Source organism: Mastomys coucha, unplaced genomic scaffold (genome assembly GCF_008632895.1).
Source record: "Mastomys coucha isolate ucsf_1 unplaced genomic scaffold, UCSF_Mcou_1 pScaffold7, whole genome shotgun sequence".
Lineage (NCBI taxonomy): Eukaryota > Metazoa > Chordata > Mammalia > Rodentia > Muridae > Mastomys > Mastomys coucha.
The window spans coordinates 44,372,777-44,398,114 of NW_022196913.1; the positions used below are offsets into that span (position 1 = coordinate 44,372,777).

A 25,338-nucleotide genomic window follows, 5' to 3' on the forward strand; every position below is an offset into this window, starting at 1 on the left:
AATAGGGTTATTTGGTTCTCTGGTGTCTAACTTCTTGAGTTCTTTGTAGACATTGGATATTAGCCCTAACCTACTCACTAACATAATTACATCTATGGAATTGTCTTACTCTTTTCATGCAGTCTAACCTAATGATAGGAGTGATCGCCGTCAGTACTCATCACACTCTTCCAAACACAAGGATAGAGAGATGAGCTGGGCTGTGCACATTAGGACATATAATCTGAAAGGTCCTCTCAGAATTCATTTTGTCCTGGTGATATAGCACATTTGACTTATTTCACTTAGCAGATCTTTGAGGTTATTCTGTCTTCTATTTCATATCATAATTTATTTCTTTTATTGATGAATAAGATCACATTATATGAATTATTTGACCATGGCCAAGGTAACAAATACTTCAATTCTTTGTAGATGTTAGCTCTAACAATGTAGAGATTCACATATCTATTTTTATTTTCCTGTTTAGATATCCAGGGGCTAACCATATGGGTTGTAGAATAAATCCAAGACACAAAACTTAATATAAGTATATTCCTGGTTTCCTATATCCTGAATTCATTTCCAACTCCATTCTTACACACTGTCATCTTAAGCAAATTTTCAAACTGTTGTGTGCCTTAAAATACTTATTTGCAATGGTCCTGAATTCACATAGTTACAGAGAAATAAATCCACATAAGGTCGACCAGTGTGGCATGACATAAAAATAAACACCTGTTTAGCTGGTAATAATACTGTTTTCTGAAAACCTAAAAGGAATCCAGCAAATACCCACTGATTATGAACAGGTTGAAGTCTTTTTTCTCCCAAATTATCTACAGTATATATTAGATTTTTTAAAAAATTGTAGATTAAAAATAGGATAGGTGCTCAAGCTTTAAATACTATACCCATAAAAAGTGCCACTCTTTAGGGATGTTACAATAAGGTTGGGAGGATGGATGTGACTGAAAGAAAATTGGACATAGTACTACCTGAGGACCCAGCTATACCACTCCTGGGCATATACCCAGAAGATGCTCCAACATGTAATAAGGACACATGCTCCACTATGTTCATAGCAGCCTTATTTATAATAGCTAGAAACTGGAAACAACCCAGATGTCCCTCAACAGAGGAATGAAAACAGAAAATGTGGTACATCTACATAATGGAGTAGTACTCAGCTATTAAAAACAATGAACTTATGAAATTCTTAGGAAAATGGATGGATCTGGAGAATATCATCCTGAGTGAGGTAACCCAATCACAAAAGAACACACATAGTATGCCTTCTCTGATAAGTAGATATTAACCCAGAAGATTGGAATACACAAAGTACATTCCAATCATTACAAACTACAAGAAACTCAAGAAGAAGGAAGGCCAAAGTGTAGATACTTCATTCCTTCTTAACAGGGGGAACAAAATACTCATGGAAGGTATTGCATGACATGCACAGTTTTCAGAGACAAACTATGGAGCAGAGACTGAAGGAAGGACAATCCAGAGACTGTTCCACCTGGGAATCCTTCCCATATTCAGTCACCAAATCCAGACACTATTGTGGATGCTGGCAAGTACTAACTGACAGGAGCCTGATATAGCTGTCTCCTGAGAGGCTCTGATAGTGCCCTAAAAATACAGAAGTAAAGACTCGCAGCCATCCATTGGACTGAGCACAGGGTCCCCAATGAAGGAGCTAGAGAAAGGACCCAAGGAGCTGAAGGGTTTGCAGCTCTTTAGGTTGAACAACAATATGAACTAACTAGTACCCTCAGAGTTCCCAAGGACTAAACCACCAACCAAAGAGTACACATGGTGGGACTCATGGCTCCAGCTGCATATGTAGCAGAGAATGGCCAAGTCAGCCATCAATGGGAGGAGAGGCCCATGGTCCTGTGAAGGTTCTATGCCCCAGTGTTGTGGAATGACAGGGCCAGGAAGTAGAAGAGGGTAGGGTGGTGAGCAGGGGGGCTGGGGAGGGAATAGGGGTTTTTTGTTTTTGTTTTTTTATTTTATTTTATTTTATTTTATTTTTGGAGGGGAAACTTGGAAAGGAGATAGCATATGACATATAAATAAAGAAAATATCTAATAAATATACATATTTATATTTAATATATATTAATATATAATTATATTATATTATATAAATATAAAATGTATATTATATATTATATCTAATATGTATACTCAATATATTAGATATACAATATCTAATATAAATACATGTTTATATTTAATGTGTATATTAATATTTAATCTGATATATTAAATATATAACACTTTAAAAAGAAAAGGAACAAATTACTAGGGATGGATCGTGGGGCATGTATTACTCAGGCTGTGCACTGTTATTATCAATGCTTCTTGGCCCACCATCACATGAATGGACTAGTTCCACAATGCTTCTCAACTCTGATGAACTTAACCTCCTGAAGCTGTAAAGTGAACTATATTTTTCCCCATTTAAATTGTTAGTAGCAAGTAATTTAGCCACAGAGGCAGAAAGGGAATTGATGTGAATTCTGTTCCATGATACTTTGTATTTCTTTTTCCAAATCCTTGCTTGTATTTCAAGGCAAGCTAATGATTGGTTCTTTTGAGGAGTTTCGTTAAAATTCCTACACTGTCATTGGTTTCTTTACAAATGCTAGTTTATGTCTTTAGAGCTTTCTAAAATGTAAATCCAAAGAGTGAGAGGTCATGGACTTCCCTTTCTGTGATTATGTTCATAAATACAAGTTGATGCCCTTATAATCTTATTTCCACATGGGACTTTTTTAAATATTCTGACCTGTAACATCAAATAAACCCCGAGGTTCTTGGTTTGGAAGAGGAGTTTATAACTTTAGGCTGGTGGTCTGTCTGGCATCCATTTTATGTTAGGGAAAAATAAAACTTTATTTGCTGCCTGCAGAAGAAATTCTTTTACAGAAGCAAGTTTATTGAAGTTGTAAGCAGCATGAGAACTCTTGGGATGGGGGTTGACTTGAGCCGAAGCCTTCCCACCCTCTTCTCTCTTCTCTTCATATCCTTCAAGTTAAAAAGTTTGGTGATTAAAGGTAGACATGCATGTTCTTTTTCCTTTGCAAAATTCCATTGAATTTTAGAATGTCTAACAGGCTCAAGATGTCATACATACTAAGATATCAAATATTTCAGCATCTTGGGACTCATTAAATACTTTTATGTTTGCCAAATTATTTCTGTACTAGGATCTAAAACTATGCTAACTTGACTCTGTTTCAGTTTCCCAGGATGTCAAATGTGTAATGTTAAGGTGCAGATATCAGATTTGCTTATGCTGTCCTGCTCCTAACGTTATGGGATAATTATGCTTTCATAAAGAAAAGACCCCCTATGCCCTCTTGAAGTCAGATTATGCATCCCATCAGTTGCCATAGTTTTGTGAACCACCTGGGGGAAAATGTGTCTCTCAGACCAGAAAATGAACTCCATAAAGATCCTCATTTGCCACCATCAAATACCCTAGGAGATCATTTCCAATCCCATGGGTTGTAAAGAGTTTCCTTTGCTTAGAAGCAAACTGGGAGTTAAAAAGCAAGGAAGTAGGAAGTCCCTAAAAATTTATACGGGTTCTGAGAAGAGGAGGTGTGGCAGCCATGTCTACAAAGTGCTGTTTAACAGGGTAGGGATTTGCAACTGAGTCAATTAGCCATGGTGGGACCATAAACATCTTTGTGAGCTCGAAAGTCTTTATGTTTTCACTGTTTCCTAGTTCTAAATATCTAACAAATTCTTTTGTGAGTTCAGGCCTACATGAGCTCTGTTAAAATTTCCAAGGACCAAGATCATTCTCTATAGCTCTAAGAATGCCCATTTGAACATGGAATGGAGGTGTGTTTAAGTCAGCAGTAGCAGCTTTTGTTTTGTGAGAAAGGCCTGAAAAGAGAAGGTGTCATAGAGTGCTCCTCACAGGTCGCAGGTCAGTTCAGTCCTTCTGTATCAGGAGATGACCATTTCAAATTTCAAATCTTACTCGAGTTTTGTGTGCTTTCAAATTTCTTTCCTATGAACTCCTAAATATGCAAATCCTGCAGAGCATGGTGTCACAGAAACAGTTATCTCGGGTTATTTCCTGGTTTATGTTTACATTTGTCTCTTCTGATAGGACTGCACAGTCTTTGCAAAGTGTGTGACTTGTCTTGTCAAAGGGATTATGACATAATGAGATCTCTCTCTCTCTTTCTCTCTCTCATGTACACACACACACATTTTAACATTTTTAGAAGGTAGATTATAACCTAGATTTCTAAATTATATTTATTTAGCTATTAGTGTATATGTGTGTGTACACAAAAGACAACTTGTGAAAGAAGGTTCTTTCCTTCTACCATGTAGGTCCTGGGGACTGAAGTTAGACCATCAGGCTTTGGTGCAAGGATGTAGGAGTCTTTACCCACTGAGCCATCTCATCATCCTCGTAACCTTGATTTAAAAAAGTAAAACTTTCTTTCTTTAGGAAACTTAATAGATTCTTTAGTTCATCCTATCAGATGCAAATTTTATTGCATCTTGTCTTCAATTCTTCTGTGATCTTGTAGTTACACAGTTAGATGTACTAACCAGAACACTTTGTGTCATTAATCAATTCAAATAGTTATGAGAAAATAACCCAAGAGATGGAAGATTAATGTAGAATTTAGGAGAACTACGTTTTGCCTGTGCTGGGTCCCCTAGCACCCTTGTACTATCTTAGTGCCTCTTCTAGGACCCTTTAACTATTAAATAGGACAATGAAGTCTTTATCATAACACAGGGGTGATTCATTGAAATCATGGATGTGCAATGGCTTTATTGAATTATTTACAAGTAGTCAAAGGAGGAAAAACAAAACTCATGTTGCTAATTACATCCAGCTCTAGAAAAGCTCTTTGGAAGTTTAGCTAGAGAAGCTATTCTTTTTAAAAAGGACACTCTGAAAGTCTTCCAAGGCTAAACACTGCAGTTTGTAGAACTAAATGATTTACTCAGTCATATGTGTGTCTTAAGAAGTTCACTGTACTACCAGAGGACCCAGCTATACCACTCCTGGGCATATACCCAAAAGATACTGCAACATTTAATAAGGACACATGCTCCACCATGTTCATAGCAACCTTATTTATAATAGCCAGAACCTGAAAACAACCCAGATACCCCTCAACAGAGGAGTGGATACAGAAATTGTGGTACATCTACACAATGGAATACTACTCAGCTATTAAAAACAATAAATTTATGAAATTCTTAGGGAAATGGATAGATCTGGATAATATCCTGAGTGAGGTAACCCAATCACAAAAGAACAAACACGGTATGCACTCTCTGATAAGTGGTTATTAGCACAGAAGTTTGGAATACAGGAAGAACAACCCACAATCCACAAGGAACTCAAGAAGAAGGAAGACCAAATGGTGGACAGTGCATTCCTTCTTAAAAGGGAGAACCAAATACCCACGGAAGGAGTTGCAGAGATTAACTATGGAGCAAAGACTGCAGGAAAGGCAAGCCAGCCTAAATATAGCTATCTCCTGAGAGGCTCTGACAGTACCTGACTAATACAGATGTAGAGGCTCACAGACATCTATTGATCTGAGTACAGGGTCCCCAGTGAAGGAGTTAGAGAAAGGACCAATGGAGCTGAGGGTTTAGCAGCCCCTTAGGATGAACAACTATGAACTAACTAGTATCCTCAGAGCTCCCAGGGTCTCAACCACCAACCAAGGACTGATTGTTCTGGCAGCATGTGTATAGTAGAAGATTGCAATTTGATCATCAATAGGAGGAGAAGAGCTCGGTCCTGTGAAAGTTCTGTGCCCCAGTGTAGGGGAATGCCAGGGCCAATAAGTGGGAGAGGGTGGGGTGGCAGGCATGGGGAGGGGGGAGGCAACAGGGGTTTGTTTTTGTTGTTTTTGTTTGTTTCTGTGTTTTTTGGAGGGGAAACTAAGAATGGAGAAATTTACATGTAAATAAAGAAAATATCTAATAAGAAAAAAAAATAAGTTCTCTGTAATATTCATACAACTATCTGCATCCTATGGACCAAGGAAGATACCCATATGATTGTGGCTAGGTTTTATCTGAAGTAGAACAGAAGAAACAGAAGAGAAGATGGAATGGCCAGTAACATCAGTCTAAAGTCAAGTTATTTTATTATTTATTCCAGAGAGCAATGCCATTTATTAATGGAAAGCACACCAACGATTTACTGAGGCTAATAAACAAGGCATCTAATTGTTGAGGTTAAAAGCAAAACAAGACCATAATTGAAAACTGGTCTTGTGCTTTCTCCTTCAAGGGGGTCATTCTATGTGACAGACAGTGACAGAGTCCTAGCCCATTGCTTAGGACTCAGAAAACATGGGCCCTGAAATATGTGTCCAGCAGCCCCACCATAAACTATGGCTCCATCTGGAAAGTGGATAGACATAGTTAACCTGACTGCTTTCCTTACAAAAACCATAAGTGCTTTTCAACGTCAAACAGAAACACAAGTGGGACCTTCTGTGCTCTTTTGCTTAACCCATGCGTGGCTTCCAGCATTGCTACTTACAAAGCTGTAATGAAAATAACAAGACTATATACCTGTGCTTACTAACAGCATATTAAGCTCTCAGGTCTTCAAACCTAGAGTTTATGCAGTGATTTATACCAAATGGAGCCAAGAAAATGGGGGAGAAAAGAATGGATAAAGCAGAACTAATACCCATTCCCAGTCTCTATCCCTTGTCACTCCTGGTATAGATACATATGCATTTCCATTATATAGTTACATAACATGGAAAGAAAAAGAGTGTGAGACAGCAGATAAATTGAGAAAACTAGATGCAATACAGGTCTATAATCCCAGCATTTTGGATGCTGAGAAAGGATTACAAGTGTGAGGTTAATATGGGCTCCATAGTTATACCCTGCCTCAAAGAAACACAATACACAGGGAGAGAGATGGAGAAGGATGAGGACAAAGAAGAAGAAAAGAATACGCTGAGAAAAACTCAAACCACTCAGAGTAGACATCTGCTGGAATTTGAGGATCCCTTGCCCTGCACCCCACCTGTGGTATCTGCAAATGCACTGATCTTCCTGTCATGTGGGGCGCCAGGCAGCTACAGCAGTAGCAACTCCAGCTTTTTAATATGTACAGGAGGGAATTCTGTAGTGACCCCACATGCTATGCTGGCGGAAGTGGGCTAAAGTACTTGTTTTAATTCTGCAGGCATTTATTTTTCTATACTGTGTTTATTACAGGTGTCTGGAGATGGGGATTCTTGAAGAGGGCTCACACTGCAAGTGGTGCAAGCATATGGTACACATACAGACATGAGTCAAATATGCATACACATACAAGACAAGCTCATTAAAAATTCTATTCTGCCGTTTCTGCTGTAAGCTGTCCGACTCGATGTGAATGTGTAATTTAGATCTTCACTTCTTTCTTAGGTGTTATGATATATATGGTAGTCCGGAATGAAACTGTCCAAGAGTTGAGACATTTATACAGAAGGGTGAATAGCTTTCCAAAGACTGTTTTCTAGTTGTGAAATGCCTGGCCCCTTACCATAAGGTTTAAGTAAGAGGGTGTTGAGGGCACAAAACAAAACAGTACAATGTGACAATGTGTTGGAGACACCACTGTGTGACACTGATGACACATACTGCTAAGCATGTCATTGTTTTATGTGTAAATGTACAAATTGGCTAGGCTTCCATAGTCTATGAAAGGCATCAGATAATGGAAGCTTAAGCTAAAAATAGAGGCAGAGTAAGGACTTCTCCCACAGAGAATATTCACTGCCATCATCTCCAGCACTCACATCTTCTGTGGTCTCACCTCGGTGCAGATAGACGACTGCCACTCACAAGCTGATTCTACACCAGAACTCTACATATGTAAAGGTGATAGCCCACTACCGCACAACTTTTCAAATGTCATAATCTATTGAGAAGCAATAGACATTCACTTAGAGAGGGAACATCTTCTATCAGAAACAGCAGAATTACATAAAGAAATTTTGAGCTTTTCTTGCAATTTTATTTTTGTGTAATGATTATTTGCCTCATGTATGTATGTATACCATATGCATATTTTTAACATCTGAAACATATTTGTGCTGGCTAGTTTTACTTCAACTTGACACGCACTGTAGTCATCTGAGAGGAGGGAACCTCAGTTGAAAAGAAACATTGGCATAGGATTGGATTCAAGACAGTAGAGAATTTTCTTAACTGGTGTCTGATTTGGAAGGGCCTAGTTCATTGTAAGTGGCACCACCTCTGGATTGATTGTCTTGGGTTCTATAAGAAAGCAGGCTGAGCAAGCCATGGAGATCAAGCTAGGAAGCAGCACCATGGCTTCTGCATCAGCTCCTGCCTACAGGATCCCACCCTGCTTGAGTTCCTGCCCCAGCTTCCTTCACAGGTCGAACAGTCATGTGGAAGTATAAGCCAAATAAACTTTTTCCTCCCCAAGATGCTTCTGGTCATGTTTCATCACAGCAAAAGTAATCCCACGGAAATAGTATTTATACCTCCTTTGATGTGTCTATGAACAAAAACAAGCTTGTCTGCAGTCAGCTGAGCCAAAAAGTAATTAGTGAATCAGTCTGAGATGAGACAAAGTTAGACAAGTATACCACCATTGCAGTGCACTTTCTGAAATATCAAGGCTTGCTCAATCTAGATATTAAAATTCACAATCTTCTGTTGTTTTTGATGTAAGATCCAAGTAGCATAGGCTGGCCTGAAATTCAACGAAATCAAAGTTTGCCTTAAACTCATTAATCTGCTGGAATTACAGGTGTAGCCCATCATGTTCAGCTAGAACAGTTAGTTCTCAAAAAGTGCTTCAAATCAGTTACTTAACTCTCATCACCATGCTACTAAATTTAGTATATTTCACTCAAAAATATAGTAGTAGGGACAGAAAGGATATCTCAGTGTTTGCCAGCAAGTCTGAGGAGACCATAATTCAAGATCTGTGACCTATATGCATTAAAAAAGAACCATCAGCTGGGCAGTGGTGCCACATGCCTTTAATCCCATCACTTGAGAGGCCGAGACAGGCAGATTTCTGAGTTCAAGGTCAGCCTGGTCTACAGAGTGAGTTCCAGGACAGCCAAGGCTACACAGAGAAACCCTGTCTCGAGAAAAAGAAAAAATAGGAACCAACACATGCATATGAACCTCTACATATAAACAATTGTATGCATAAATGTGCACATATTCATGTGTATGCACACACACATAATAAATAAATAATACAAATAAAAGTTAAAAAATTCAGTAGTAGTAATTATTCTGGAAGCTGAGAATGAGAAATACTGGTAAGAGACAATCATTTCAAAGCATGAGTAGACTTGACTAGTATCATCAGTGGAGTAGCTTATAAACTCCTGGGACAGAAGAACTATGAATTATATGTTTGATTTCTCTCCAGCAGTAAGCAAGAGTTCCTTAGAGTGAAGAAAGGAAGGCAAATAGGAAAGAAAGAAGGAGATATGAGGACAGAGAGGCAGGTTATAAAGAGGGTGTGAATTATTAGCACTATATAAATCACCAGGTTGACTTTATAAAGCTATAGATTCAACTAGATCTGGAGACACATGACTTTAATCTCAGCTCTTGGGAGGCAGAGGCAGGTGGATCCAGGTTAGAGGCCAGTCTGTTCTACAGAGCAAGTTCCAGGAGTGCCAGGGATACATAGAGAAACTCTGTCTCAAAGAAAAAAAAAAGAAAAGAATAAAAAGATACAGAGATGAAGTCACAATACAGTAATTGGACTATTCCTCTAAGACTCTTTACTCCAAGAGTAGGTGATTGTCTTTTCCGTGGATTCAACCTACCAACTAAACATGACATTGGATATGAGTTCAGTCCACCAACTAGCAGTACACCTGATGAACTCATCATTGTGGTGCTGTGAAGGACAGGAAACACAAGTGCAGCATGTGCTGAGCATGGTTGTAAATAATATGGTGGGCAATCACGCATGGCTAATTTTGTGACAGTTAGGCTGTGATGAACTATGTGAGAGTTTAGTTAAAGTGTACTGCTCCTTCAGGAGTGTGTAAACTCAGGAGGAACAGTTGATCTGTGGAAATGTTGAAGAAAATAGCGTCTTCCTACCAGAATGACAATGATACTACAATATGCCCCCCAAATACTACTACAATATGTTGTTATTGTAAGTAAAAATTAAAGTTTCTATTATTTTCTAGGAATCTGAATCTATGAAAGGAAAAACAATGACTCAGAAAGACAAAATTTATGAAAAGGGAAGCTGCTGTCTTGCAGTTCACAATATATCCTGATAGGATAGTATAATAAAGTATACATTGCAGTAAATTAGTTCTTAGGTACAGGGAGGTAGATAACGCTATGGTGGACAGAGAGAGGGTATGGATTGGCACTATCTTTGGATACTGAGAAGTGGTTTACTTTGCTAAATTCTTTAAAATGTAGCCAGGTCTGTTCTGAGCCCCTGTAATGACTGAAACATTGATTCTTAAACTGGATTTAAAAAATGCTTTCTCAGCAAGCTCATGTTCTATGACTTTCTATAAAAGTTTCTATTTCTTTATAATACTTGGGGTGATGAAAATTTCCTAAAATGAGATTATGGTGATGCTTGCTGAACTCTGTAAACATGATAAAAAAAAATCCTTGAACTGGGTGATTTAAGTAGGTTTGTAGCAGAAATATTATATCTTGATAAAACTATTAAAGTTTATTTTATGCATTTTAAAGAATAAATATATATTTTAAAAATTAAAATAACATTTATTACTTAATGTTTGTCATTTGAGGATCTGGTTATGAGCTTTTTATCTATAATCTAAGGAATTGCTGTTTTAAGAGCTGTGTAGCTTGTTCTTGAAACAGCCAGGCATATGGTGGAGGTTAAGAAATAAAATATAAATATTATAACAGATATTATAACTCATGGGCTCTTGATTTGTCCTATAGTAACCAGAAATTTTAATTTAAAACTTATTTCTTTTGGCAATATATGATGTTAAAATATTACAATTCAAACTCAAAATATTTATGGTAGACATCAGCTCCTCCATTCTTGTTATTTTGGGGAGGTTGGGGCAATGTATACAAATGTTGGCTCAAGGTCAAACACTAGTGTCTTCCTCAGACACTTCTCTATTTTACTTGTTTCTTACTTGTTCAAAAGAGTTTCCCTATTCTAAATATTTATTTTATTATTATTTATGTGTCTATGTGTACATAGGATACATGAGTCCAGGTGACCAGAGGAGGGTATCAGATCCCACCAATCTAGGTGCTGGGAGCTAAATTTGGGTCTTCTGGAAAAGGATATGCTCTTAACTGTTGAGCCATCACTCTAGATCCTAGAAAGGGTCTCTCTCTAAACCCAAAGCTCACCAAGTAGCTAAGCTGACCAACGAGCTCATGGGATGCCCATGCCCTACCCCTTCCCAGCACCAGCCTTACAGTTGTTGGCCTTGTGCAGTTACTATGTGGGTACCAGGGACTTCAGGGACTCATGTTTGTGTGGCAAGCACTTGACCCACTGAGCTATCCTTTCTCCAGCCATACCACCTCCATTCTTGATTAATTTTTTTTTCCTGTGTAACACTGTGCACAATTTGAAATCTACAACTAGATCAACATTACTCAATTACTGGTGCTTAAATTTTCTTAAATTATATGTTGGGTTTGGCAATACCTAAAATCATCATACAAATATTAAAGATGTTTAAAAGTTTAGAATGCTGCTATTTTCTGTTGAACAACAATAACTTACACGCATGACTTCTTTTATCACAATGACAAATAATAAAATTGTAACTCATAGTTTTTAAATTTTGTGTGTCAATGAGACAATTAGAAAAGATTGGAGAAAGAACTATCAGGGGAAAGAATAAAACCAAATATGGGAAGTTCATTCTTTTTGATAAATGAGGATATATTTTATAAATCATGAAGCATGTGCCTATAGCACTCATAAAACATATTTTTTCATACCAAGAAAATCAACCATGAGTGGGTATTTAAACCCATGACAAGTGAGTCATGGGTGTGACCTAGTGTGAAAGGCCATAGTGTGAAAGTTAAAGCTTCTGCAACAGTTTGCCTGAGAATGGTCCAAGGGATTAGCAGGCAGGCTGGAAGTAGAGATGGAGTTATTTGTCCCTAGGAGCCCAGCATGGTGATTGTGCTGCCAAGTGTCCAGCAGGGACAATCACAACAGCTTAGCTACGCTTCAGGACCTAATTGTGGCATGAACCACAACTGGTGCTATTGCAGTGGACAATGGGAACCAAGCTGCATTGACAGGGGACAACAGGAAGAAAAAAAAAAACAAGGGCAAAGAGAGAAAACAACCAAGTACATCTCACCCTGATACAGTCTGACTGGGTTCTATTACCAACTTAAGCAAGACTTGTGTGTCATCAAACCTCATATGATAACCATCAGCATGGATAAGACCAGCTACAAACATGTTGGCCAACCATTCTTACAACACAGGATCCTTGTGTGCTTTTTCTGCCATCCCTGCTGAAGATAGATGGCAAGCCAGTCTGTAGTAGATTCTCATGGCTCTAATACCTACTTGCAAGAATGGCATATTGAAGAGCTAGTTGTGTCTGGCTCATTTTCTTCTCCTAAGTTCATGCTCCAGAATAGAATGTGAGAGCAGCCATGGAGGATCCCATGTCCTGCATGAGATTTCTTCCTTTCAAAAACTGATTTCAGAGGTCTTTTTTCCACAAATTATAAAAACAACAAGATTATCATAAAAGATGGCAATTTTAGAAAAGCAGATGAAGATAACATGGAAGGATATCAGATGAAGATATGCCCACACAACAAACTTATTGATGATTCTGTAATAAGACAAAATATATACCTCATCCTTTTGATTGTTCAAGGCTTATTTGCATCTCTATATTTTTCCTTGGGGAGAATCATTGAAGTGAAATTACTGGATTAAGAAATAAGATCATTCTTAAAATAATAATTCTAAAACTATTTCCAAAGATCTACTGCCTTACGTTCTATTAGACAGAGGATAAATACTCAAGATGGGAGGGTTGATTTTATTTATCTCAATTATTCCCAACCCCCACTTCCCAGTTAGTATTTACTCTTGAATTCATAAGAATGAGTTTATTATTGGTAAACCACAAGTGTTACAGCATGTTTCCTCTCCTGTAAAAGCCAGTTTTAAAAACTGAAAAATTTCAAAGCATTTGTAGGTGGTTTTTATAAGTCTCATTGACAACTTAGTGGCTAACCACTCTGAATTTTTAATTTTTGCCTTCACTGAAGGGGTTCCATATTTAAAACTTAAATTTCTTTTGTCAGTAAATAATCATTTGGAATAGTAGCCTTCCTCCATTTTTAAACCTTTTGGCATGTAGTTATTGGGCAGAGTCTGGAGTTACTTTTTATTTTTTTCCAAAACTCTGTGACACTATTTCACTATCTTCAAGCTTGGAGGCCACAATAAAGAATTTGGAGGTTGCCGGGTGGTGGCGCACGCCTTTAATCCCAGTGCTCGGGAGGCAGAGACAGGCAGATCTTTGAGTTCAAAGCCAGCCTGGTCTACAGAGTAAGCTCCAGGATAGCCAAGGCTACACAGAGAAACCCTGTCTCGAAAATCAAAAAAAAAAAAAAAAAAAAAAAAGAAGAATTCAGTGGTCAACCTGAATTTTTTACCTCTCTACTAACTTACCTACTGAACAAATTTAGGTATTAAAATCCCTTAACAGTAACATTAACAAAACACTTGTGAACCTAACAATTAACGATACTGATAAATTGTGATCTTTTATGCTGTAGTACTATGTTCTAAAAATGATGCATTGGGGAATTTGAAAATAATGTAGAAATGTTACAGATTGAATGTAAAATCAGCATAGAAATTGAATTTACAATGTCATAAAATTCTTTGTTGGGTCACTGAATTGTTGTAATTATGCAACCTAACAGTTAATGCAAAGAAGGTCGTTGTTGACGTTTGGCACTAATTATTGGATACTTCATGACTCATGTTAGCCTATGCAAGTAATTTTCTCATCTTCACCTTTTTCTTGGTTCAATGATTAATTTCCAATTGTTATCTTACTACTTCCTCTGTCCCCTCTTCACTTTACAGTGTGTCATGGGACATGTTTGTACTGTTTCACCTCTTGTACTGGGAACTTGTTTGAGAATTGGCACAGGAAATAAGATGCTTACAAGGCAATGAGAGTGAATAACCTTGGCTGTATGTCAAGTCAGCTCTGCATTCCTGTGGAACTGTGGGCAGGTCCTGAGAACTCCTGTGCGCACAGGTGTCCTGGTGGTGATGGCAAAGGCAGCAGCGAGAGCCGGAATTCTCCCAACTTTTCTCAGTTACACTGTTTTGAAGGTCTAAGATGGATGCGCATAGTGGATTTTGTTTCTGTATATTGTAGAAAATTATGTTAAATCTGGATTCTCCTTCACTGATTTAGTAACTCTAGAGTCAGATGCTGGTGCATCATTCATTCCTTCGCTCATTCACTTCCTACAAGTCACCCTTTGAGAATATTATTTTTATAATTATTTCAGAAAAATGGTAGATGCCAGTATTGTTATTATAGCATGGCCTGAAGTCTTGTCTTTGCCTTTCCAAAATATGAAACAGAAACTAAATATTTCACAAGCAAAGTTACAAGAAAATGTATAGTAAGACAAAGCCATTTATCTCTCCAGTTAATTACAAGATCTTGTCATTGAATGGGGAAATGGTGGCACAAAGGGAGTTATTTAGGATATGAATGGTAGACAAGGGCCTGGTTTTGACTCTTAAACCATGGAACTGAGGTTGACTAAAGATCAAATTATACTAACACATGGGTAACCAATAGTACTGACCCCCCATGACAGAACAATAACTGTGGCATATGGTCCAGCTAGGGGCATACACTTTGCTCATAGGCATTTCTGACCTCCCTATCCAGACTTAGGCCTATAGTGACTACAGCTGGTAAGTTTTAACCACTATAAATATTTTCTGTTCTCAAAAATTCTGCATTTCATTTCTTTGCTTCAAATGTTTTCCTTTTTCTACCATTTTTTCCCTGAGACTGCTTAGGTCTTAAATATTGTTCCTAATCACCTTATATTGACCCCTTAAGAAAATAACATTGTCTCTATTCATGTTGTCAACAGACTACTAAGCTCCTAGCAGACTCTTGTGACTTCATCGTCTTCTTGATATCCCCCTTAGAACATGAAGTTGTCTTGTCTGACTTGCCTTCATATAGCACAAAATTGCTTAGTTTATTAAAAAGTGGTCAATAAACACATGGGGGAATAAATGAAGGCAGAATTGAAAAGAAAAACATTAATGTCTGTGGGTCTCAGGTTATCTCGAATGTAAGTTTTATCTGTAAAGTGAGATACATATATTTGCTTTAATAATTAAATGAATCAACATATAAATGACCTACAAAGTGCTTCTATAGTTCTTGCACAGTGGTCATAGAGATGCACTGTTCACTTTCCTTTGGCCCATGACCTAACTAAAAGAGAAAACATCAGTTAAAATAATTTCTCTTTGCTCCTTATGTTGGTGTTTTCCATCTATTATCCTTTGTAGGGCTGGATTTATGGAAAGATATTGTGTAAATTTCATTTTGTCATGGAATATCTTGTTTTCTCCATCTATGGTAATTGAGAGTTTTGCTGGGTATAGTAGAAGAAGCAAGAAAGTAATCTTTCAACAAACCCAAACAAACCAAACTCCACCTCTTACAACAAAAACGACAGGAAGTAACAATTACTTTTTCTTAATATCTTAATATGAAAATTAATATTACCAACATATCCTAATTGATTGAAAGCCAAAAATATGAGGAATTAGAAATTTGTTGACTGTTATCCAATGATCTCTCTAATTTGGTAATTGGAGAAATAGGTCCAATACTGCACAATCCATATAAACTTTCAGCTTGTTTGTACGTGACAGTGTCTTGCTGTGTACAACATAATGGTCTTGATATCTTGCTTCTCCTATCTCAGTCTCTCTATTAGTAGTATTGTTTATTTCATGTTTTTACACTATACTATGGTTTTCAAAACAGCTTACATATTTCAAAAGCATTTATACAGTCAAAAGAAATGTAGACAATTAAATTGGGAGGTGGCTTGTAAGAGAACAATAAAGTGAGATTGAATGCTTTACTTGACATTTGTAACTATTGTATTAAGTTTGAAGAAGAGGACTTTGTAAGTTACTCTTTCTTTGAGATGAATGCTTTTCCCAATTATCACAGCCAATGAACTAGATTCTTATCCTCATCTAATGTCTGTGCCACCCTCCAAGCAGAACCATTGTTCATTGAAACAGTTGGTGAATGACTTTATGGATAGATTATCTTAATACACACACCATTTCTTATATGAATGTAACCTGTTATCTGTGGGATGAGAATAAAGTCACTCAATCAAGGCAAATAGCTTTGACTATAGCAGGAAGTCTGTATCCAAAAATTATGCCTACAGTTCATTCCTTGGAGCAGCAGAACTATCAACTCTCAGCTTAGCTACGATGGAGGTAAAATCCTTTGATTATGTGAGGGTCATTAAAGTACAGCCTTATTCCAACGAAATCCAATGTCTAAAAATTGTTCTTATTTTGGGCTTGTACCATACTAAGAGCCAAGATTTTAAGCTCTACTAAAAATAAAATGAAACAAACAAACAAGCAAGCAAAAGACTTAATCTATTTATGTTCATTTAAGAAAATACTAGTAGTAATGTATTATTTTAAAATATACAGTTAATATGTTAGGAGTTATTTAAAATTTATATTGAGAAAAATGTATGTATTTTCAGTATTGCTGTAGACAAGCATCTACATAAGACTGTTAAACTGATTGTTGTTCTATATAAAACAACTTTATAATACTCATTTTTATTGCTATAATATTTTATAAATTTTAAAGAATATGACAAAAAATGTATTATAGGTATTGAAGGGGGTCTCTGGGAGGAGTTAGAGTACCAAAGGGAAACAAGAATGTGGTTTAATTCTATTTACTTAAAATATGTTTTTAAATGTTAACAAATTCAGATAAATTGAAATCATGTATTTTTTCTCATCATAATGCAATAAAACTTAAATCAATTTAAAAAAAGTGGGACAAAAAACCAACTTCTCTTAGCAGGCACAGATATTCTGATCATGTTTTCCAGTACTGATTTATTCAAGTTTTGTCACTGCTAAAAAAATTGCTCAGAGTACCTAACTGTGGGAATTAGATAAGTTAATGTGAACTAAGGTCATATGAGAGATAAAAATTGATAAAGTTACATTTCAACCTCTAAAATCTACATGCTTTCAAGCTCTGTGAAGGGCCTGTGTTTCTCTGGTGTCAGTAAGACATGAAAAAGTGGTGTGGACCCTTCCTGTTTAAGAACACTATCTCTCAAAGAAAATAAGAGACAGGAATATATCTCGGTGCTTTATAGTAAATTTCATTTGCTACTACATAATTATTAAAAGATAAGTAGGTCCTGTATTATTAATGAGAATAAATAAAGAGATGACAATTAAATAACCATTATTAATGACTTGTTCATTAATATGCTAGTAGTTGGCTGTTTGATCGTGAAGAATTAATGTAGGAGAAAAATTCAGTAAATAATAAAATATAAGCTGAATCTTATGTCTCAGCTAATTAGCAATATATCTCATTCTAGGGCACTCTAAGGAAAAATTTGCATAGTGAATCAGAGAAGTAGTTCAAAGCTAATAGGTGCTGTCTATACACAGAGGCCTCACAACCCTATGTCTCTCTGAGTTCAAGTTTGTTTACTCTTAGAAAAACTTGATTTCCTGTGTCTGAGGAGCATAAGCTTATAAAAAAAAGATGAAAAGACTGGTATACATGACTCCAGTAAAGGGATGCTAACAAACTAAGTGTTAATGAATCAAAAACATATGGATTGGACTTCACTTCAAATAGAAATCATTTTAGAATTAAGGGAGAAAGTACTTAGCGGAATGCAATAGATCTTTGTCGATTTTAAAACCCAAACATTTGAGGTGTCTTCAGAAAGTTCTACTTCTTCCTTTCTTTGGTTGTTATTTATCATTTCCATTTTATAGAAGAGATCAATCTCTCTATGGCTAAATAGCCTTTCAAAAGCTTAACAATGTATTGGTTAGCTTATAAACAAACATCCTAGACTTTTAGAGATAAAAAGAAAGGTGTTTCAATTATCCAAGACCACCCAACCGAGAGAGGATATTCTCCTTTGCTGTTTCTTTGCTATGACTTTGAAAATATACAAGTGAAATTGCTGTTGCCACATATCTTTTTAAAAACAATTCTCCTGTGTACTTTCAAAAATGTTGCTAAAACTTAGATTTTCCAATTAGTTTGGTTACTGCCAACCCCCTTATTGTAGAAAAACTTAAATTTTTATATTTGAGTCATAGTCTACAGTCACATAAAATATTTGATAGCCACAATGACAGTGATATAAAATTGGAAAGAATGGATAACTAAAAATATATACAGGATTCAGAATGTATACTTAATTTCTCAAAATCTTTTCTTAAACTTTCACAGAAAGATTGTGGCTGAAATCATTTGGGAATATTCTTAAGCTGTGCTTAATACAACATGTTCTCTATTAGGGTAATCTAGTGACTGGTGAATCAACAGCCTTTTGACAAACTGAAAGACATATTCATATGAAAATCCTAAAAGAATCCCATTACTACTATTAGAGGGCTGGCATTATAATGTCTAGGTTTACATCAATAATTCTAAACAATCCATGTGTTGTTTGGCCACCTCAACCTTTATGATGTTTAATTCTAAAAGAGGTAGATTCCTGAAACCCACTTTGTATGGACCCAACAACTTAGTTATGCATCAATCAGGAAGAGTCAGGGCTCTTTTTTATTATTTATTTGTTTGTTATTTATTTTTTTTAATTTTTACTATATACTTTTATTTTTTAATTATGGGTTTAGAAGTGAGGAGTTAGACTCATATGAGTGGAGATGTTCTCAGATTTCAGAAGAAATCTTTCATGTCCCTAAATCTGAAGTTACAGATAGTTGTTTGGGAGTTATAAGAACTGAACTCAGTCTTTTGGAAAAGCAGGAAGTATTCATAACTACCAGTCTTCTCTCTAGTCATTCTGGGTTGTTACTATAGAAATTCGAATGGAACTATCATATGAAATTAACATATGAGGTTGCTACACCACTCCTGTATATATACCCACAGGATTCTAAATCGTACTATAGAAGAAACTTGTATGCATATGTTTGCTGACAATAGGTAAGTTATGGGATAAGACTAGATGCCCACCATCAGGAAAGTAGATGAAGACAACACATTGCATGATTTTCCTATTTAGATCCTAGAATTATGTGTTCATTTTGTGTGTATGTTTGTGTGTGTGTGTCAGGAAGAGAGAAAGAGAGAGAGAGAGAGAGAGAGAGAGAGAGAGAGAGAGAGAGAGGATATACACCTATACATGTATGGGACATAAAAGTACAAGTGACCCTGTCCTGGGGTCTGATGTTGAATTACAAGTGTTGGAGGAAAAAAAAAGTGTCAGAGATGAATGTGGTCCAAGTATGTAGGACACTTGTGCAAACTGTCTTTGTGAAACCATCCTTCCACATAATGAATATACTCCAATAAACCATTTATATTATAAAGTCAATCTTCTGTATTTCGTAGGCATTATTCTTCCAGCTACTCTTTTGAATTCAATCTTCATTTCCATAAGCTCCCTGACTCAAATTTCCTGCTTTCATTTTTGACATTTTACTTCTCATTCATTTCAAATCCCCGTCAACTTACTGAAGTTCTCAAAGATCCACTTGTATGCTTCAGGTCTCCATAAGGGTCACTCAAAATGGCATGTAAAACAACTCAAACTGAGTTGGTCAACATTAAATTAATTTATTTCAATGATGTAAGAATAATACATCCTTAAGTTAAGCAATTTATACAAGTCAGTTCACAGATAGTCCAGAGCCCACATACATGAGTTAGGTCTTTGCATTAACACACTCAATGACTTTGTGCAGTCTGTGGGAAAAATACAGACGCCACAATTAGGAAATTTTGCATTCTCAGTCTGGTATTTTAGGCTCTTCTATCCATCGTAGTTGAGAGAGAGAGAAAGACTTCCAGTGTCCAAATTTGCCTTCCTGTTATGATTCCACCATTTTATTTGTTCCCTTCTTTTATACAGAAAAGCCTTAGCATCCCCACTCCTGGTACTCATATGCAAGTCCCCTACCATGACTGCCATCTTGTCTTTAACATTGGTAAGCAAAGCATTGCACACCAAAGCATTCTGCTTATCTTGACTTCAAATTCCAATTAGAGAGGAGCTCTGCCTCTGTACAAGTGCCCTAAGCCTACTTGCATGTGTGCACAGTTTATTTGTAAACACTGTTGATTGGCTTTTCTCTACACTACATTACTAAACAAACATGTGGTTGATTTCTTATTTCATTTTTACTAAGATATTATTTGTACATAACTTTCTTAGTAACTTTCTCAAATAATGAACTGAAGTTTTTAATCCATTGTTTTTATTGCTCTGATGCACAGAACAAGTGAGTGAGTGGGTTTGTTGCTACATACATGTTTCCCTGTATACATTCATCTGAGCAGAAATTGAGATTCCTTCTTAGGAGACCTTTTGTACTTAAACATAGTCATCTGCAAACAATGACACTAACATTCAACAACCAAAATAATCACCTTCATGAATCACCTGTAGCTGTATGTGATTAATATAGACACTGAGAAATGGACGTTTAGATTGTATGCTTTCGAATTGGTCTTGAGGAGATCTCTAAATTTTGCACATTATTGTCCCATAATGTACAGCTGTCTCTTACCTTCCTTTCCACCTAATACTTTGCTTCTTTTTTTAATGAGTTCCAGTAGCCTATGTTAAAGTGGTAGTTTCTTTAAGAAAATAATTACAATGTAAATGAGTCCTCAGCAAATAGTAAGGCACATTACTATTATATGCCTAGGTATTGGAGTTTTTCTTCTTGATACATTTAATATCATTACATAAGTTTAACCATAGCTATTCAATCTACAGACTGAGAAATATCATTCTTTCTGCTGCTAATGAAGGTCCTACGGCACAAATTTATTAAAGGTATACGTTTGCATGGGATAATAATTGGGTCGATAATATTAAATTCATAGGCTCATTATTTAATTGCAAGGGCAGATTATGAATACAGCTTCTAAAATGTATTTTAATGAAAAACACTACATCCTGACCTAATCATATCAACCTTATGCTATCTAATTAAGGATGCAAAAAAGTCATTAGAGTTGCAAAATATTAGTTCCAGCTCCATCAGGCTGCAAGCTGCCCCTTCATGAATATATATACTTTTTACTCCATGATAAATAGTTAATGAGGTAAAAATGACAAAATTTGCATGTAGGCAAATTAGTTTAATAGAATGATGTCTTTTCTGACTACTGAAAGTGACCTTTCTGTATAAAAAAAAGATGAGTAAAATACATTGAAATTATCTTCTTGGCTGTCACTGCACAGATGAAAAATTATATGAATGAAAATGGGAAAATTGTAAAATTCAACAATGTTAAGTTCACATCATAGTGTCATGCTTCGTGATTTTTCACTTATCAATTTAATAAAAGGAAATTAAGCATATTATAAAGTGTCCATTTATGGTGAAATTTTTTTTCTAGTACATAAAAAGGAGGCTTGTATTCTTAATAGCATTATGACAAAATCCTTGGTCAAATAGGAGAGTACAAAAATTCTAGGCAATAGTGAACTGGATCCATGGCACTTGTCACCAAGCCTGAAGCTCTGAATTTGATTCCAACAGGGCGTACATGGTAGACTGAGAGAATCAACTCTTGTAAGATATACCCTGACCTAAACATGCAAGCTGTGGTACAGATAAGTATGCACACAATGAGTGAATGAATGAATGAATGAATGTCAAAAGAATTCTAGTTTACATGTTGGGAATATTTTTATATTAAAATCCATCTTCCATTCTTAATTTGGTATTTTAGATTATAAATAATTGTTCTCAGTTAAATTGGTATTGTGTCTTGAGATGGACACGTCAATTGTTCAAAAGAGCAGGCTTGCTTTCTTGTTGAAAGAGACTAACCAAGCAAATATGAGGCAGCATAAGAAGGATCTCATGTGAAAACACAAGCATTCAGGAAACCTAACAAACAAGTCAAAGTTAAGTCTATACATTTATTTTAAAATGTTTAAACATGTATTTTTTTTGTTATTTTCAGTTATGTGTGTGTGTGTGTGTGTGTGTGTGCCTCTGTGATGTTATGCAATATGAGTGAAGGTGACTTCAGCAGCAGAAGTGTCAGATCCCTCCGAGAGCTAGAGTTATAGAAGGTTGAGCCAACAGATGTGAGTGTGAAGAATCAAACTTGGATCCCCAGAAAGAACACTACAACCCACTGATCCATCTGTTCAGGCCAACTTTCTTTCTTAAAAAAAATACATATTTTTTTCACGGATGTGAATATGTGTACATAGATAAGTGTGGATGTATGTACATGTGTGTTCCATAGCATGCATGCATATGTCAGAGAACAACTTGTGGGAGTTGTTTCTCTGCTTTTATAACATGGGTACCAGGGAACAAACCTAGGTTTTCAACCTTAGGAACAGGAGACTTTATTCTCTGAGGCATCGCTTGAGAGTATCTGTGTATTCTTAATAAACATAATGCTCCCGATATAGAGTAACAGGTATTCTGTGGGACTTCAAGGTATTTGTGAAGCATATTCATATTTCTTACCCTGATGGAGACTGAGTCAATATGTGTTGTAAATAGAATAACAGATATTTATATAGACATATGGCCATACTACACCTAAATCAAAGCCTATTCTACTATCATTTTGATTAAATTGTTTCCTTTAATTACATTTAATCTACTTGGTTTTTCTCTGCTCCATTTGAATGTGAATGCAAAAAGTTACTGCCCCTCAAAGTTTAAAGTCTCCTCCCAAGTTCTACTTTTCCTTCAACATGTATCAGCTAAGTAATTTTATAAGAGACAGCATAAACATTAATAATTGTCTAATCTATATTCCTTCTAGCATTAAAGTATCAGTCTTATCACCCCTTTGCTAAACAGAGCCAATAACTATCACAATAATTATGTTTTCCTCTGTCTCTTTTTTCTTTAACTTACTGCTATTCATATCAGATCATGCTGGTACTCAACTTTGGATAGCATCCAAGTATCTAAACTTCCATGTTGTGAAACTTAATAATGAAATAAAATGCTCTTTATAGATACCCTAGACACTGTGAAATTATCACAGAGAGGAAGTACTCAAATAATTAATTTCAATTTGGACCTTTACACATGTTTTGTAAGTCACCGAGAACCTAGGATGAATACACAGTAGACTTAAATCTATTTTGTTTCAGTACAAGGACAGTGACCTGAGAAAAGTCAGCTCCCGTTAGGTTAACTATAAAGCAGAAGTAAAGACACATACACCTGAGTGAAGGAAAACAACCTGCAGTTTCCTAGGCTAACATTTAAATACCTGTTAAGTAGGTAGCAGGATAAGGTTCACTATATATGTCCATTCCACGGGTAACATAAGTATGTTCAACTATGGTGAATTGAATGAAAAATGCCCCCATAAGCTCATGCATTTGAACACTTAGTCCCAAGTTGGGGCACTGTTTGTGAGTGGTTACGGAACCTATACAAAGTGGGGCTTGCTAGATGAAATGTGTCACTAGGCATGAACTTTGAGGGGACACAGTCATTCCCATTTCCACTTCTCTCAACTTTCTGTGTGTGATTGAGATGTGATTCTCAAATTACTGCTCCTACCATCATTGACATTTAGAATTCTGGAATCATAAGCCAAATAAACATTTGAGTTGCCTTTGGTCATGGTATTTTACCCCAATACTAATAGTTCATGAATCTATTAAATGTATCCAGTCATGGTATTTTACCACATACCAATAGTTCATGAATGTATTAAAACTTACTTAATAAGTAGGTATTAAAATATACAAATGATACAAAGATGAGGAGATCACTCAAAATCTACAAGGAGAGCTTAGTTTCAAAGAAAGATGGACCCATAAGCATTATCAAGATGTTAGAAACACTGGACTATCAGGTAGGACAAAAAGCCAAAACCAAAAGAAAACAGTCCTGTCTGGATTAAATCTACAGAGAAGGCCCTTGGATTAAGACTTGGAGTGTGGCACTCATCATATCATGCACACAAGCTAATGACTCTCCCTTAAAAGGGAGTGTATGTGACCTCTAACACATATGTTAATAAAATTGTTCATACTTTTATGAATTATTTGCCTTGTTTAAAAGATACACATTGATTGGATAGAGGTGAGAGGGATCAAGATGCAGGAGATGTGACTCAGAAAGTCAGGGAGAAACAGTGAACAGGAAGAAAGGCAGGGTTGCATTTACTTGTTAGAAAAATCGTGATAACCAGAGCAGAGAAGGAATCCATAGTGTGAAAATGGGGCAGCAGCAGGGTGAAATTACAAATAGACATTGCTGTTCTCCGGGTCGTGCAGCTGTCTCAGTGGGCATCAAGGGCCTGCATCCATGTTGTAAAGGAAAATAGATTAGAGAAGAAAATCTCAGTAAGTGCAATGGGATTTGCTCAAATAAAAGTCAACAAAATGAAGGCAGAATTGGACAAAAAAAAAAAAAACCCTCAGCATTCTGGTCCTTTGCATTTTAGAATAGATGAAAATGCTATGTCCAAAGACCACAGGAATATAATTCCTTTGGTGTCCTGACCAGGTGTAGGGCACCTGGTTTTAAGTAAAAACAAGTCTGGGATCTATTTGAGTTGAACCACAATACCTTATTTTTGGGCTATTTATCTGAAAACATCAAAATAAGTTACTGGTCTATATATTTTGGAACAAAGAAGGGAGATGTAGCCACATATGTATATGTGACAGCTTTTAACAGGGTGGACAATACTTTGAAAGAAATTTATCAAAGCAGTGTGTAGAGTGAAAAACAAGCAAGAAAAACAGGTAAACAAACTCTGATGACACTGATAAGGGATGAAGTCACAGTAGAAGATGTCCAGTGCTACCATAAAGATTAAAAATCATTTATTTAATGCCTGTAGGGAAAACCTACAGAAGAAAAAGATTCTAAGGACTCACTAAGAAAGACAACAAAAGACTATAGGGGGGAAATTTATTTCCTTCCTTCTGCCTATTCAAGGCTCAATTGAAGCCTGTTCCTCAGTGTGTGTGTGTGTGTGTGTGTGTGTGTGTGTGTGTGTGTGTGTG

General features: G+C 36.2%; 1 protein-coding gene across 1 annotated transcript in view; it reads right to left on the reverse strand.

The window, feature by feature from the left end:
* The window catches only part of Ofcc1 (orofacial cleft 1 candidate 1), a 277,373-nt gene that overhangs the window by 41,762 nt on the left and 210,273 nt on the right, over positions 1-25,338 (reverse strand). The gene's annotated exons all lie outside the window — the stretch shown is intronic.